At 40.6% G+C, this 18,537-nt stretch overlaps 1 pseudogene; it reads left to right on the top strand.

The window, feature by feature from the left end:
• The first annotated feature begins 4,160 nt into the window (after window positions 1-4,160).
• LOC123999742 lies at window positions 4,161-11,814 on the top strand (annotated as a pseudogene).
• The last annotated feature ends 6,723 nt before the right edge of the window (window positions 11,815-18,537 follow it).

Below are 18,537 nucleotides of genomic sequence, written 5' to 3'. Positions count from 1 at the left end.
ATGACAGAGAAATATTCAATGCCTGCTTCAATTTATTTTTTATCCGTCTACCAATAGGTGCCCTTTTTTGCGAGGAGCTGGAAAACATCCCTAGCCTTTGTGGTTGAATCTGTGTTTGAAATTCACTGCTCGACTGAGGGACCTTAGAGATAATTGTATGTGTGGGGTACAGAGATGAAGTAGTCATTCAAAAATCATGTTGAACACTATTATTGCACACAGAATGCAACATATTATGTGAGTTGTTAGGCAAATTTTAACTACTGAACTTATTTAGGCTTGCCAAAGCAAAGGGGTTGAATACTCATTGACTCAAGACATTTCAGCTTTTAATTTTTAATTAATTTGTGCAAAAACTCTAAAAATATTGTTGGTAGTCCAGTGACACAAAATGTCAATTTTAATCCATTTTAAAATAAGATTAAAACACAACAACATTTGGAAAAAGACAAGGAGTATGAATACTTTCTGATGGCACCCCAGGTTGTTGTTACTGTTGTCTGACTAAACTGTATGTCTTTGACCAACAGGTGTTGTCATGCAGAAGCCTTCACCTTCCACAGACCAATCATATTCTTCCTTCTTGCATGGAGAGGAGATCCAACTCACCTGCACTCTTCCATCCCGTATCCTCTGTAATGCTGTGGAGTTCATCTTCTATCTGAATGGAGACTCCATAATGACCGTGACCGTTGGATCCTCACAGCCCAGGGCTACTTTAACAAAGTTTAAGATGGATGCTTCACACCAGAGCAGTTACCGCTGTCTCTACAGAACCCTCTCCAACAGCCAAGCCATCAGCTCCCCTTACAGCACATATGTCAGAGTCAAGGCCCGCGGGCCACATCCGGCCCGCGAGAAGGTTTTTTACGGCCCCTGGGATGATCTTGATTTATTATTAGAACCGGCCCGCAGACCGCAGCAAGCCGGCAGCCCGCAGATCTTTTACACGCACCAATACTACATTTCCCACAATGCAACGGTGACGCACCGAGCAGTAGGCTGCTTCATTTCAATATTTATTGGCACAGCAGTTGTCAGCATCACAGTAAAATTAACTTTCAGATACCCATCAAAAATGGCAAAACGGAAGGTGGACACTGAGAACCGGGGGTTTCAAACAAGGTGGGAGTCGGAGTATTTGTTCACGGAGGTAGCTGGAAAACCTGTGTGTCTTCTGTGTGGAGAAAGTGTGGCGGTACTGAAAGAGTATAATCTGAGACGACATTATGAAACGAAACACGCGGACAAAAACAAGAATATGGACATGGAACAAAGGCTACAAAAGGCAGAGGAATTAAAACGAGGCCTCAAATCTCGACAGGCTCTGTTCAAAAAGCCAAATCACAAGGCCAGGCTGCTGTCAAGGCCAGTTTTATTTTGGCAGAAGAGATCGCTAAATCAGCCCGGCCATTTACGGAGGGGGATTTCATCAAAAACTGCATGATTAAAGTTTGTGACGAAGTTTGCCCAGAAAAAAGGCAACTCTTTTTAAATGTGAGTCTGAGCAGAAACACCATTGCCGAGAGAGTAGACCAGTTGTCCATCAATCTAAAAGAGCAGCTTGTGAAAAAGGGAAAAGATTTCATTGCATATTCCTTGGCTGTGGATGAGAGCACCGACATTTCTGACATTGCCCAGTTGTCAATTTTCATCCGCGGAGTGGACTCCAGCCTAAGCGTGACAGAGGAGTTTTTGGCTTTACGTCCTATGCATGGCACAACTACGGGGCATGATTTGTATGAAGAGGTGTCAAGATGTGTAAATGAGATGGAGCTGCCTTGGGAAAAACTCGTGGGTTTGACAACCGACGGAGCACCTGCGATGTGTGGACACAGGAGCGGACTGGTGGCAAAGATACGGGAAAAGATGCAAGAGGAAAACGCGACAGGTGAGCTGACAGCTTATCATTGTATCATACACCAGGAAGCGTTGTGCGGTAAAGCCTTGAAAATGGAGCATGTAATGAGCATCATCACGCGCACAGTTAACTTTATCAGAGCCAAAGGTTTGAATCACCGCCAGTTCAAGGCATTTCTGACGGAGTTAGAAACGGAGCATGGTGATTTGCCTTATCACACAGAGGTGCGATGGCTAAGCCAGGGAAAGGTGCTTCAAAGATGTTTCGAGCTTCGTGAGGAGATTTGTCTGTTCTTGGACAGCAAAGGGAAAGACACAACACAACTCCGAGACGAAATGTTTCTGTGTGAAATGGCTTTTCTGTGTGACATTACGAGTCATCTGAATGCAATGAACTTGCAGCTGCAGGGTAGGGATCGTGTCATCTCTGATATGTACAGTACAGTGAAGGCATTTAAAACCAAACTGACTCTGTGGGAGACGCAGATGCGGAAAGAAAATTTGAGCCACTTTCCCAGCTGCCAGACCATGAAAGAGAAGCTCTCTACCAGTGCGTTCCCGAGCGCACAGTTGGCTGATAAAATAGGTATGCTTGCCGCTGACTTTCGACGCCGATTTGCTGACTTTGAAGCACATAAAAGCAGGTTGGAACTGCTCGGTAACCCATTTGCTGTTGACGTGGAAAGCTCACCACCAAACCTCCAAATGGAGTTGATTGACCTCCAATGCAATGATGCACTGAGGGCAAAATATGCGGCAGTGGGTGCTGCGGAGTTCGCCCGTTTCCTCCCCGACACAATGCCCCAGCTGCGCATCCAGGCTGCTCAAACGTTGTCTATGTTTGGCAGCACATACCTGTGTGAACAACTGTTTTCTTTGATGAACTTGAACAAAACATCACACAGAAGTCGACTTACTGCTGAACACCTCCACTCAATTCTGAGGATTTCCTCAGCTCAGAGCCTTACCCCGAACATTGATGAACTTGTGGAAAAGATGGGACACCACCAAGTATCACCCTCAACCTCAAACAAGTGAACATTACTGTGCAATCACATATTTAGAGTTTTTACTCAGTTCAAGTTTAAAAGTTAAAGTTTAATATTTGTTTTCACTGCATGTTACTTCTCCTTAAACAAAGTGTTGTTTTTGATTAATAGATTTTTGCACTTTATTTTATTGTATTTCAATCCAATTATATTTTAAAAATATTTCAGTTGAGTGGATGATAGAAAATTGCTATTATTGTTTTTTTCTTTGAAGTAAATTTAGCCCACTTTTGCTAAAATAGAAAATATAGGCTACTGATGGTGCCTTGAATACTGGTTTCTTTCATTTAATGTTCATGTTATGGGGATTTTTATATAAAGGAAATTTGTCTTTTGTGTCTGTTGAAAATTAAAGATTACTGACAGAGCCATAAGAAAATATTGCTTTATTTATCTGATCATATTGGAATATATTTGTTAGGTTTTCAGTAGGTTCAATTAGGTTCACTAGACTATATGCGTCATTTAAAAAATTTTCAATGAACATTCGAACAGTCCGGCCCTCGGCTTGTAGCTAAATTTTTTATTTGGCCCTCCGTCCATTTGACTTTGACACCCCTGCCTTACAGCAACATTACTAAAGGTGAGGTGGCAGTTGGGAAACAAGTGTTGCCTAATATTTTTTTATTTATTATTTTTTTATTTTTTTATTTCACCTTTATTTAACCAGGTAGGCTAGTTGAGAACAGGTTCTCATTTGCAACTGCGACCTGGCCAAGATAAAGCATAGCAGTGTGAACAGACAACACAGAGTTACACATGGAGTAAACAATTAACAAGTCAATAACACAGTAGAGAAAAAAAAGGGAGTCTATATACAATGTGTGCAAAAGGCATGAGGAGGTAGGCGAATAATTACAATATTGCAGATTAACACTGGAGTGATAAATGATCAGATGATCATGTACAGGTAGAGATATTGGTGTGCAAAAGAGCAGAAAAGTAAATAAATAAAAACTGTGGGGATGAGGTAGGTGAAAATGGGTGGGCTATTTACCAATAGATTATGTACAGCTGCAGCGATCGGTTAGCTGCTCAGATAGCTGATGTTTGAAGTTGGTGAGGGAGATAAGTCTCCAACTTCAGCGATTTTTGCAATTCGTTCCAGTCACAGGCAGCAGAGTACTGGAACGAAAGGCGGCCGAATGAGGTGTATATGTTTAAGATTCAGAGCCTTGATAGAGACAAGACACTGATTACCTTGTCAATCAGCACACATTTCTCAGTTACAAGGTGTGAATATGGAACCACATGACTTTCAAATTGCTGTTTACTTCCTTCCCAGTGGTCCTGCTACAGCCCAACATCTCTCTCAGTCCTCCAAATGGAGGGATGTTTTGAGAACCTCAGGGGCCAGAGGTGATCAGTTGCCACAACTTCTCCATCACCTGCTCCATTCAGCCACAGTATCCTGGAGGCCTCTTCTATCTAGACTCCTCTGGGTCCAACAGAACAGATACTAAGCCAGTAGTCAACCACTCTGCCTCCTTCCACTTCCCTGTTGCAGAGTATACAGACCAGGGGAAATACAGCTGCAGCTATGGAGTCAATGTCTCCACCCGGTCATTCAGGTGGGCTAATAGTGAACTAGCTGTCACCATTAGAGGTCAAATAACACATGCTTTAAAATAAAGTTATTGAACATTGCTTTTACGTGATATTAACCCAAAGAGAGAAAATTCTTAGTATTGTAACATTACTTACCATCCTTCATATCACATTTTTTGTTTTGCTTTTATATTATATTGATTTGCTATCTACAAGTATTGATCTGTAGGTCTCAACCTTTCAAATACTGACCTTTTCCTCTGCATCCATGGTCCCCATCATCGCCTCTGGAAGGACTGGTGGGTTAGCACTGCTCGTTCTGCTTCTGCTTGAAACGTACATGATATATCACGATGCTGTAAACTCAACGGCTGAATCTGAACTTGATTTACGCCTTGAGTTTGAAAAGTTAAGTTAAGCAGCATCTCAACATCGGCCTAAAGACTTTTGTTGATGCATAATGTTGTTTGGAAGTTTTTTATTTTTATTCCCCAGACTTTTCTGTTGCGAATATTCATGAGCACACTGTTATGCAACAGGTACTGACACCAGACACAACAGAGGGGAAGAGGAACGAAGAGGAGGAGGACTATGTGAACATTGAAAACGTCTGCTTTGACAAGAGGTCTGGAGAGAGAGTGAAGGTGCGAAAAGAAGAATGGGAAGGAAAAAGGGCACATCTCTGGGAAATTGGAGGATGTCAAAGAGGAGGAGGGTGTAAGGGAGGGAAAGGGTGTTTGTGGTGGGTCTCATGAGAAAATGAATGGTGCAGATGATGATGAAGATTACTTTAATGTCTCTGTCTATGACAATGCTGTACCACATGACATGAATGAAGACATTTATCAAAACGATTAAGAAAAGTAACAGCGGTGGCAGGTAGCCTAGTGGTTAGAGCGTTGGACTAGTAACCGAAAGGTTGCGAGATCGAATCCCTGAGCTGACGAGGTAAAAATCTGTCGTTCTGCTCCTGAACAAGGCAGTTAACCCACTGTTCCTAGGCTGTCATTGAAAATAAGGAATTTGTTCTTAACTGACTTGCCTAGTTAAAGAAAAAAACTTAACTCACTTGCATTAACAGATTGATTTGGTCCTTCGTGACGTGTAAATAAAGTAAAATAATAATTCAGATGCAATAGTATAACAACTACAGTTGACGCTTAAATTACATTTACATTTACATTTAAGTCATTTAGCAGACGCTCTTATCCAGAGCGACTTACAAATTGGTGCATTCACCTTATGACATCCAGTGGAACAACCACTTTACAATAGTGCATCTAAATATTTTAAGGGGGGTGAGAAGGATTACTTTATCCTATCCTAGGTATTCCTTAAAGAGGTGGGGTTTCAGGTGTCTCCGGAAGGTGGTGATTGACTCCGCTGTCCTGGCGTCGTGAGGGAGTTTGTTCCACCATTGGGGAGCCAGAGCAGCGAACAGTTTTGACTGAGCTGAGCGGGAACTGTACTTCCTCAGTGGTAGGGAGGCGAGCAGGCCAGAGGTGGATGAACGCAGTGCCCTTATTTGGGTGTAGGGCCTGATCAGAGCCTGGAGGTACTGAGGTGCCGTTCCCCTCACAGCTCCGTAGGCAAGCACCATGGTCTTGTAGCGGATGCGAGCTTCAACTGGAAGCCAGTGGAGAGAGCGGAGGAGCGGGGTGACGTGAGAAAACTAAATTAGAACTAAAAATTAGACATTATATTGCTTTCTTTGATTTAGCATTTTTGTAACCAATCGAAATGTTCAGCATATTTGATCCATTGGGTCGAATTCCAAACTGTAGTTGTTGTATGCATTGGTGGGTGTCACTTTATATGCTTTGAAGGGGCGTAGACTTCAGCCACTTCGGCTTGCCTCAGGAAAATAAAAATGTGTGTGCACGAACAGCCGAAAAAAACCATTGCAGAAGACCAAAACGAACCAAAATGTCCACAAACTGTTCTGAGCTGTTTCGGATGGGAAACAGGCGGATGTCTTAACTCTCAACAGTAAGTTGAGACCCCGACGGCCTAGGACCCTTATCGACCGCTTATGTCGCTCATGCCTGGAGCCGGCCCTGTAGGTAGCGATAAAGTGTCTCGGGCAAACAGTATAGATAATAAACAGGAACAGCAGAGTAAGTGATGAGTCAAAAAGGGTCAATGCAGAGAGTTAAATAGTTTACCAAAAGCTACCCTGACTAACTATTTAGCAGTCTTATGGCTTGGGGGTAGAAGCTGTTCAGGGTCCTGTTGGTTCCAGATATCGTGCATCAGTACCTTGCCGTGCGGTAGCACAGAGAACAGTCTATGACTTGGTTGGCTGGAATATTTGACAATTTGACAACAATCTTCCTCTGACACTGCCTGGTATAGAGGCCCTGGATGGCAGGAAACTTGGACCCAGTGATGTACTAGACCGTACGCACTACCCTCTGTAGCGCCTTCTGGTTGGATGCCAAGCAGTTGCCATACCAATATATTAATATGTGACTTGTTATGTGACTTGATAAGCAAATTCTTAATACTGAACTTGTTTATTAGTGCATTAGTTCCGCTTGCCGAGAGAACAGAGAGAACAGTCTATGGATGGAGTCGCTGACAATTTAGAAAAACATAATTCCACTTGTACATTATGGGGTACAGTCTATATGCCAAATCTCAATTGAATACATTTTAAATTCATGTCGTAACACAACAAAATGTGGAAAAAGAGGTGTGAATACCTTCTGAAGGCACTATGGGTTAATATTTCACCACATACCCAACTGCCATCTCTTGTTTAGCATTAAGAAGACTTATTGACATGTTATTGATAGCTGACAAGATTGTTTCCCAGTTCAGGCAGCATTCCAGAGGCAACAAGATCAAGTTTGTGCTTTAGACTGCATGAAGACTGAGTTTTTCAAGTTTTTGCAGTCAGTCTTTATGCTGGAGCAGTTTAAAATATTACATTTATTGGTTTTACGTTAACCAAACCAACATACAGATGTGGTCAAATGTATGAAGCAACTTGTTGAATTGCTATTTTTACCTATAGGCACCTGCAACTAATCACGGGTGAGAAATGTCACATTAACGAGAATCATTGCCTCTAACCAAATTAATCAGAATTTTAAATAATTTAATCCAGACCATTTTATTATTAGTATTTTATTGAAACATCACCTTTTCAGTTTAGGTCTGTGCAATTGTAAATCAAACATATACATTGGAAACACCAGCGTTTTTTCCATTTCCACGAATTTTCAAGAAATAGTGAATCGTAGTAAGGCTGCCAATACATTTGACCGTGTCTGTACAGTCATCGCTGCTGTTTTCGCATACCTCCACCCCAGACCCTAACTAATTGTTGTTCTGCTATCTTTTTATAAAGGGGGGGGGTGAGATATTCTGCTCTGATCCACTGCAAAACAATTATTTAACTGGCTTTATTATGACTATATTACACCTTGATTTCTCAGTGACGAATCAATCGAGTTGATTTATAAAGCCTTTTTTTACATCAGACAATGTCACAAAGTAATATACAGAAACCCAGCCTAAAAGCCCAAACAGCATGCAATGCAGATGTAGAAGCACGGTGGCTAGGATAACTCCCTGGAAAGGCAGGAACCTAGGAAGAAACCTAGAGAGGAACCAGGCTCTGAAGGGTGGCCAGTCCTCTTCTGGCTGTGCCGGGTGGAGATTATAACGGAACATGGCCAAGTTGTTCAAACGTTCATAGATGACCAGCGGGGTCAAATAACAATAATAATCACCTTGGTTGTAGAAGGTACAGGTCAGCACCTCAGGAGTAAATGTCAGTTGGGTTATCAATAGCCGATCATTCAGGGTTCCATAGCCGAAAAGCAGAACAGTTGAAACTGGAGCAGCAGCATGACCAGGTGGACTGGGAACAGCAAGTGACCCTCTAAAAGCCCCAAATAAATCTGAGATCTGCCACAGAGGTTGCCTGGGGTGACGGAGTTGACATCATCTGCTCCGTCACAACACAACACTTGGGTGGAGCATTCAAATTTCAGAAGACTTTAGGCTCGTTCAAAATGGACAAAACCACAAGTAGCAACTCTGTCATCTTCAACGTTCCGAAAGAGGTCTTTAGCCATGAGGGGTCGTACCTATGTCGGTATGAGTCAAGGGTATCCAGTAGAGACTTCAGCTCCCCTCAAAGTGACTTTGTTGAATTCTCTGTTATAGGTGAGCAACTAAACATTAATGGGTGAACACCATCAGCAAGAGGAACACTGGGTTCCGAGATTATACGTTCTTTAATGTGAGAATTTGTATATCTCTTCATAATGTATTCTAACATAGTGTTCTCTTGTCGAGAAAGATTAGTGTTATGCTGCAGTTAAGTGCACACGTTACCAACCTGCTCTTGTCTTTTGCTAGTTGTCTTGTTACAGCCCAACATCTCTCTCAATGCTCCAAATGGAGGGATGTTCTGGGGACTTCAGGGGCCAGAGGTGACCAGGGGCCACAGCTTCTCCATCACCTGCTCCATTCAGCCACAGTATCCTGGAGGCCTCTTCTGCCTGGAATTCTCTGGGTCCAACAGGACTGAAACTGAGCCAGCAGTCAACCACTCTGCCTCCTTTCACTTTCCTGTTGCAGACTATACAGACCAGGGGAACTACAGTTGTGTTTATGAAGTTAATGTCTCCACCCTGTCATTCCATTCTACCAAGACAGAGTTGCTGACGGTCAGCATTCGAGGTAAAAATACATTTTATTTTTATGTTTTCTAGTGCATAACCACGAAGGCCATATGTAAGGATTGTGAGTAGAAAAAAATATAGTTATTATCAGTCCTATCATTCTTGCAATATTTGTTTAAGACCAATGTTTTACATTGCAGAAGAATTTGATAGCTATACGAATTATAAAATGTGGTCTTCTGAAAGATGTTGAATATGGTGTTTCTCTCCATAGCATCCATAGTCCCCATTATTTCCCCTGGTGCAATATGTGGGCTACTGCTCCTCCTTCTGCTGCTCATTCCTTGTCTAGCATGGAAGAAGATAAGCAGCAGAGAGCAGTCTATTATGATAAACCTGAGAGAAAGTAAGATCTAGCTCCTCTAAACAGGATTCAGGTTCGGGCTGCAAAATACCCAGGTTTTCAAGAACACTCAGTTGGAAGATTCCTGAAAATCAGGAAGGATTCATCAGGACATATGGAATCCTCCAACCAGGATATCTTGAAAACCTGGACATTTTGATTACTGTAATTGTTCAACCCTAATTTTGTTATGGTTTTGTACTGTTTATGATATCTATTCATGCATATATTTACTGACGTTATTTATATGAATTAAACTGATCAATCCCTCAGCTGCCAATAACATTAGCACATATGGAAACACTGTGGTTGCAGCGAGGGAGGAAAATGATGAAGAGGACTATGTCAACGTAGAAACCTTTGTCAACAAGAGAGAAGATGAAGACTTGAAAAAAGGATGCCATGCAGGAATGTATATGAAAAAGGAGTTGCTTACCACTAAAAATAATGAGTAAGTTATGTGTTGTCTCTACCTTCTTGCACTTTGTGCTGCCATCTGTACCCGATCATATTTGTACCCTGTTTTGTGCTGCCACCATGTTGTGCTGCTGCCATGTTTTGTTGTCATGTGTTGCTGCCATGTTATGTTGTTGTCTTAGGTCTCTCTTAATGTAGTGTTGTGGTGTCTCTCTTGTCGTGATGTGCGTCAGCGAGGGAGGAAAATGACGAAGAGGACTATGTCAACGTAGAAACCTTTGTCAAAAGCAAAGATGAAGACTTGAAAAAAGGATGCCATGCAGGAATACATGTGAAAAGGAAGTTGCTTACCACCAAAAATAATGACAAAAAATGTCTGCAGTTATGAAAGGATAACCAGTGCCAAGATCCTGACCTGCAGTCCAGGGGCCAGATTCACGAAAACTTCTTAAAAAGACATTTCTTCTTAATTAACTGGCATTTTTTCCGAAAATATAGACTTAAGAAGAAAGTTGCTATTCCTCAATATAGTTATTGGAAATAGGTTTTTCCAAGAAAAAAGAAAAAGAAAAAAGTTAAGAAGAAATGTGATAAACGTAACTTTATGACAGCTAAACCCTTGTCTCAAGACACATGGGTGCTTTTGTAACCATTCATGTTTTCTTGCTGCACAGAAACAGTTGGCTCCCGGATATTTAAATACAGCAAGATTGCAAATTAAACACGCACTATATAGCAAGCTAGTAATTAACAATATATTACAATATCCAATAAGTGTTAAATAGCTAGCGCTATCTCGTAAATTTGCAAAGAGGACGTTGCTTAACTTAGCTAACGTGAACGTTGTTAGCTACGTTGGATTTATTGTCTTTACACGTTTGCTAGCTAAAGTAGGTAACTAACCTACCGGTTGCGCAGTCCCTCTACCACCATCTCTATGATGGACGACACCTTCTCCTCCAGCTGGTCCACATAAATGGTCTCTCGGCTCCCTTCTTCTTAGTAGCTTACTTGATGTCCGAACACTTTTTTTTCATGGCGTCACCGTCCCTTGCCATACCCCCTATGGCAGAGACAGGCTCGGCCACTCTCGTCCATCCTCTCTTTTTGTCTCTGCAATGAACCTGCAGTTATGAAGTTTCCCCAACAGTAACCTTTTCCTGGCTGCTATTTCCTCCACCATCACTTCAAACTCTTGTTTAAGTTTTCATTGAGCTTTCTGGTTATCCATTTTTGGTTTTGATGTACAGTACCTAATGTTAGTCCGATAGCTGTAAATGTGTGACAGATGATTTTTTGTTTGTGTGTAAAGGGTTAACGAGCCAGCTAAAACATTCTCATTCCCGAGGCATAAAGCATAAAAAGAAATATAATACAATTGAAATATCAACACTTTATTATAGTGCGCCAAATCCCATCATCCCTGTCACATAGGCTTATTTATTGGTGTCAAGCATGCCACCTAAAGAAGATATTTACGTAGTACTTAAGTAAGATATTTACGAAGTTCTTAAGAAAATTATGAATTCCTAAGAATTGAGGAATTGCATTTACAAACTATCTTATGAACTTATCATTTTTTTTCTCTTAAGTTTTTCCATAAGTAATGTTTAATGAATCTGGCCCCAGGCATGTAACTCAAATATTTGTATTCATCCTCAGGAATGCTCCAGGATCCATGAACAAGTGTGGAAACAACCAAGGTGAAGGGCCAGAGGCAAGTGAGGAAGATGAGTCCGACTATGAAAATGCAGACATCTTCACAGAGAGGGATTTTGCTGAAGACATCTACGATGAAGACAGTGAGTCTTTAGACCTGGAGCAGCTCACTTCATGTAAATATGGAAGGGAGAATGACTATGAAGAGGATGACAACATATACGCAAACTATGAGTAAAGGCCTTGTAATACGAATGCTGATGCAGACATATTGATGCCAGGAAAGGCATGAAAGGTTAGCTTTGTGAGTTGAATTATAAGGGCTTAATTAAAAAGCAACTTTAAAAAACAAAATGTTCACTTAGTAGATACGATTAATGGCTTTGTGTGAATATGAATTATGTAAATTCAATGTAAAAACTTTGGGTGTATGAGTTCTAGTTGTATTGTTGCCAGGTAATTGTATGAGTTTTCTGACTTAACTTTGTTATATATATATATATTTTTTAATTATGACATTTACTTCAGTTTAAAAATAGTGATTGTCTTGATGAATTGGCTGAACGCATTGAACATAATCTATTTATTTTTTTAAAGTAAATATATTAATACTATATTAATACGAGACTGTTTATCTTCTATAACGTTCAGTGTGCTGTCAAGGAGTTGTGCTGTCAAAGAATAGTCGTAGCAATGACTGGTTGTGATGTGCTAAACTTCAGATCTACACTCTTAGAAAAAAGGGTCCCAAAAGGTTTTCTTGGCTGTCTGCATAGGATAACCCTTTTGGGTTCCATGTAGAACCATCTGTGTAAAGGGTTCTACCTGGAACCAAAAAAAGGAGTCTTCAAAGGGTTTCCTATAGGACAGCTGAAGAACTCTTTTAGGTTCTAGATAGCACATTTTTTCCCCCAAGTGTACAGTATGACAAAAAGCAAATACACTTGTACTGTATGTGTAGAACCCAACAATAATTTTGATTTCAGTGTACATTTTTTATTATTGTGTGTGTGACTATAAAGAACATGAAATCCATGAAACCTGACTACTTATTAACAAAAGCTTAAAACTTAAATTGTTGTTGATGAACAAAAATAGTTTTGAAAATATGTGGAGATTTAAATACTGTACAGCTGTTGTTCATACATATGTTCAAGAATTAGAAATAGATATCTGGACGCAGAAGGCCAAAATCGACCCTGACCAACAACTCTCATTTTGAAGAATTGTAAGTCGCTCTGGATAAAAGCGTCTGCTAAATGACTTAAATGTAATGTAAATGTATTGAAGAAACGTATAAAATGGAGCAAAAAAAATAGAAAAAAAGAAGAAACCCGCACACTGCTCTTGATTGTATTACATGGAACCCAAACCGGCTGTGCGCATAAATGTATCTTGTCCCCCCACACCAAATGCGATCACGACACGCAGGATAAAATATCAAAACAAACTTTGAACCAATTACATTAATTTGGGGACAAGTCAAAAAGCATTAAAAATGTATGGCAATTTAGCTAGCTAGCTTGCACTTGCTAGCTAATTTGTCCTATTTAGCTAGCTTGCTGTTACTAGCTAATTTGTCCTGGTATATTAACATTGAGTTGTTATTTTACCTGAAATGCACAAGGTCCTCTGCTCCAACAATTCATCCACACATAAAACGGTCAACTAAATTGTTTCTAATCATCTCTCCTCCTTACAGGCTTTTTCATCTTTGAACTTATATGGTGATTGGCATCTAAACTTTCATAGTATTACCACGACGACCGGCAACAAAGTTCATCTTTCAATCACCCATGTGGGTATAACCAATAAGGAGATGTCATGTGGGTACATGCTTCTATAAACCAATGAGAAAATGGGAGAGGCAGGACTTGCAGCGCACTCTGCACCAGAAATAGGAATTACTTCTATTTTAGCCCTTAGCAACGCAAATGCTCGTTGACACGCACGAGCAGTGTGGGTGCAATAATTGAATAACATTGATTCCTAAATGTATTTTGCGACCCGAACGGTGTAGTCAGGGTATCACTGTTCTTTAAAAAGCTTTACTTATCGGCCACGTGGCCTTCGTCAGAGCTTTTGTGAGTTTTTTAAATTAGCACCATTATGTAGACAGCCCCACCCACATCCATGCCATGCATCGAATGGGGTTGGAGTTGAGAGAAAACAAATAAGTGCTACCAAATATAACAATGTGCATTTCATCCATATTAGAAAAAAGTGTGTACATAAAAAGTATTAAACACGTCTCTAAAACCACAATGAGGACATCGACCTACCAAACAAGTTTTCGATCTACCATTGACCTGACAAGCAAAATACATACAGGAAAATGTTTCTAAATAAATTGCATTATTATGTGCTCCACCATCCATGTTATTGAAATGATTAATAACTTCTTGATGCACCCATCCCTTTATGGGGATCATTTTCATCAACATCCACTGAATTACAGAGCGCCAAATTCAAATTAAATTACTAAAAATATTTCATTTTCATGAAATCACAAGTGCAATATAGCAAAACACAGCTTAGCTTGTTGTTAATCCACCTGGCATGTCAGATTTCAAAAAAGCTTTTCGGCAAAAGCATACCAAGCGTTTATGTAAGGACATCTTTCTCAGCAGACAAAATTTTACAATCAGCTAGCAGCCAAGTAGATTTGTCACGAAAGTCAGAAAAGCAATAAAATGAATCGCTTACCTTTGATGATCTTCGGATGTTTGCACTGACGAGACTCTCAGTTACACAATAAATGTTCCTTTTGTTCCATAAAGATTATTTTTATATCCAAAATATCTCCATTTGGTTGACGCGTTATGTTCAGAAATCCACAGGCTCGAGCGGTCATGACCGGGCAGACGAAAATTCAAAATAGTATCCGTAAAGTTCATAGAAACATGTCAAACGTTTTTTATAATCAATCCTCATGTTGTTTTTACAATATATAATCGATAATATTTCAACCGGGACTGTAGCTTCTTCAATAGGAGAGAGAGAGAAAATGTCTGCTCCAAGCTGTTGCACATGCAAAACGCTGCTGGTACCCAGCCATCCAATGACGCGATATGATCTTTCTCGCTCATGTTTCAAAATAAAATCCTGACGCTATTTCTCAAACACTGTTCACACCATGGGGATGCCATAGGAAAGGGAATCGGTTTGATATCCCTTTAAATGGAGCGAAGGCAGGCAATGGAACAGAGAGCTTTCAGGAAAAACAGCAATTCCGGGTTGGATTTTCCTCAGGTTTTCGCCTGCAATATCAGTTCTGTTATACACACAGACAATATTTTTGACCGTTTTGGAAACTTTAGAGTGTTTTCTATCCTAATCTGACAATGATATGCATATTCTAGATTCTGGGCCTGAGAAATAGGCAGTTGTTAAGAGTAAATGAGTGAAGAGGTGTGGAGTCAGGCGCAGAGAGCAAAGGATGTGGGAAAAACATCACTCTTTAATGTCCTGGAAACATAACATGAACAAAAGTGGAAACAAATCAAATCAAATCAAAAATCAAATCAAATCAAATCCAAATCAAATTTATTTATATAGCCCTTCGTACATCAGCTGATATCGCAAAGTGCTGTACAGAAACCCAGCCTAAAACCCCAAACAGCAAACAATGCAGGTGTAAAAGCACGGTGGCTAGGAAAAACTCCCTAGAAAGGCCAAAACCTAGGAAGAAACCTAGAGAGGAACCAGGCTATGTGGGGTGGCCAGTCCTCTTCTGGCTGTGCCGGGTAGAGATTATAACAGAACATGACCAAGATGTTCAAATATTCATAAATGACCAGCATGGTCGAATAATAATAAGCACAAATGAACAGAAATATAAACGGACAGCGTGAAACCCAAATGCCAACAAAAATACACTCAAACAAGGAAACAGGAGAACAAGCCCGCACGAAACAGAAGCGGGCTGAACAGACTATATATAACCCTATCCTAACAACCAAACTAGAAACAGGTGCTACCAATTAGACAGAACTAAACGAACACAGAACAACGGATCGGCGATAGCTAGTAGACCGGCGACGACGACCGCCGAGCACCACCCGAACAAGAAGGGGAGTCACCTTCGGTAATATTCGTGACAGCAGTTTCTTTTGGGTACGTTTTTCATCCACACATCAAAATACTGCCACCTACACTCAACAGGTGTTGTGTAGGTAAAACCTCTCGTTCTCTCAAACAGAGAATTTGTGAACATTAAAGTTCAATCAGGAAAAAGGATAGGGATTATCCAGTCGCAGTACATTTTAATTACCTAAAGCGTGATATTTCTACATTTATAGAGAAAGTTAAGATATCAGACAGGGAAGGTGATATAAATAATACTCTAAGCAAAATAGAATGTTTTGGGATTTTAACCCTCCAGACATTATTTCCTGGTCTTAATGATATATATGTTATGTTGTAAACGTGACCATGAATTATGCCCCCATTTCAGATTACTGTGACGTTTTTCTAGCGCTGTACCCAACAATTTATGAAAACTTGCTTGGTAGGTCGATGTCCTCATTGTGGTTTTACAGACGTGTTTAAAACATTTTATGTACTCACTTTATTCTAATATTTGTGAAATGCACATTGTTATACTTGGTAGCACTTATTTGTTTTCTCTCGACTCCAACCCCATTCGATGCGTGGAACGGATGTGGGTGGGGCTATGTCTACATAATGGTGCTAATTTAAAAATGCTCACAAAAGCTTTGACGAAGGCCACGTGGCCGATAAGTAAAGCTTATGCATAGTAGGATGCATAGTAAACATGGCGCGCCCCAAGAATGCATATGCCGGGTCAAAGTGACCAAATAATGTAAAATCTGTGGTTTATTTAAAGTGGGTCTAAAATTTTATCAGTTTTATGGAACATAATTCTTTTGAGTGATGATTTGTAACTTTCAATAATTTTTTTATTGTTTGAAATGTTTTCAGACGGTATTCAACAGTTTGACACACATTTCATATTATGAAATTTCATAAAGGAAACAAAGTTTCACATTCAACCTTTTAGTGTGAAGAACAAAATAAAAACCACCTTAAGCATGTTTTGTAATATTTCCATTTTTTTTTAATCCAAAGTTTATCATCAATATAAACGACAGCACTAACAATTGTGAATTTAGAAAACATGAACACTAAAAGGAACAAAGTGTGCGTGTGTGTGATGCTTATTTATGCTGTCTAGTCCATGCATTTGTTACAAACCACAAGCTATTTGCAGATGGGTGTTTTGCAATGAAAAAACTGGCCCTGACTGCTCTGAGTGGTGGTGGCATGGCTCTCTTTTATCACCCTACATCTTTCCATTGACTCAGTTCTTCTGTGGAGATGGGGGAACGTTCCAGAAGGACAACCATCTCTGCAGCACTCCAACAATCAGACCTTTATGGTAGAGTGGCCAGGCGAAAGCCACTCCTCAATAAAAGGCACATGCCAGCCTGCTTGGAGTTTGCCAAAAAGGCACCTAAAGGACTCTCAAACCAGGAGAAACAAGATTATCTGGTCTGATGAAACCAAGATCACTTTGGACGGAATGCCAAGCATAACATCTGGAGGAAAGCTGCAGTTGCTGGGGATGAACCTTCCCCTACAGTTTTCTAGGAAAAGGTTCCTCAAATACTAGGGGGGATGGTCAATACAGCAAAAACAACATTAGGCCGGGTCATGTTGACATTAGACCGGGTCATGTTGACATTAGGCCGGGTCATGTTGACATTAGGCCGGGTCATGTTGACATTAGGCCGGGTCATGTTGACATTAGGCCGGGTCATGTTGACATTAGGCTGGGTCATGTTGACATTAGGCCGGGTCATGTTGACATTAGGCCGGGTCATGTTGACATTAGGCCGGGTCATGTTGACATTAGACCGGGTCATGTTGACCGGGTCATGTTGACATTAGGCCGGGTCATGTTGACATTAGGCCGGGTCATGTTGACAGACCGGGTTGTTGACATTAGGCCGGGTCATGTTGACATTAGACCGGGTCATGTTGACATTAGGTCATGTTGACATTAGGCCGGGTCATGTTGACATTAGACCGGGTCATGTTGACATTAGGACCGGGTCATGTTGACATTAGGCGGGTCATGTTGACATTAGGCCGGGTCATGTTGACATTAGACCGGGTCATGTTGACATTAGACCGGGTCATGTTGACATTAGGCCGGGTCATGTTGACATTAGGCCGGGTCATGTTGACATTAGGCCGGGTCATGTTGACCCGGCGAATGCATTCTAGGTTTAAAGAACAGTGATACTATCAAGAGTGGTATGCGGGTTTCTTCTTTTTTTCGCATTTTATTCAACTGTTACCGTGCACATGCAACAAAGATAGCTCAGATTTTTATTTTTTTATTTTTTTATTTCACCTTTATTTAACCAGGTAGGCAAGTTGAGAACAAGTTCTCATTTACAATTGCGACCTGGCCAAGATAAAGCAAAGCAGTTCGACGGATACAACGACACAGAGTTACACATGGAGTAAAACAAACATACAGTCAATAATACAGTATAAACAAGTCTATATACAATGTGAGCAAATGAGGTGAGAAGGGAGGTAAAGGCAAAAAAGGCCATGGTGGCAAAGTAAATACAATATAGCAAGTAAAACACTGGAATGGTAGTTTTGCAATGGAAGAATGTGCAAAGTAGACATAAAAATAATGGGGTGCAAAGGAGCAAAATAAATAAATTAATTAAATACAGTTGGGAAAGAGGTAGTTGTTTGGGCTAAATCATAGGTGGGCTATGTACAGGTGCGGTAATCTGTAAGATGCTCTGACAGTTGGTGCTTAAAGCTAGTGAGGGAGATAAGTGTTTCCAGTTTCAGAGATTTTTGCAGTTCGTTCCAGTCACTGGCAGCAGAGAACTGGAAGGACAGGCGGCCAAAGAAAGAATTGGTTTTGGGGGTGACCAGAGAGATATACCTGCTGGAGCGTGTGCTACAG

The sequence above is a fragment of the Oncorhynchus gorbuscha genome, linkage group LG16 (assembly GCF_021184085.1).
Source record: "Oncorhynchus gorbuscha isolate QuinsamMale2020 ecotype Even-year linkage group LG16, OgorEven_v1.0, whole genome shotgun sequence".
In the NCBI taxonomy this organism is placed as follows: Eukaryota; Metazoa; Chordata; class Actinopteri; order Salmoniformes; family Salmonidae; genus Oncorhynchus; species Oncorhynchus gorbuscha.
This window is presented reverse-complemented; position numbering and strand designations above follow the sequence as displayed.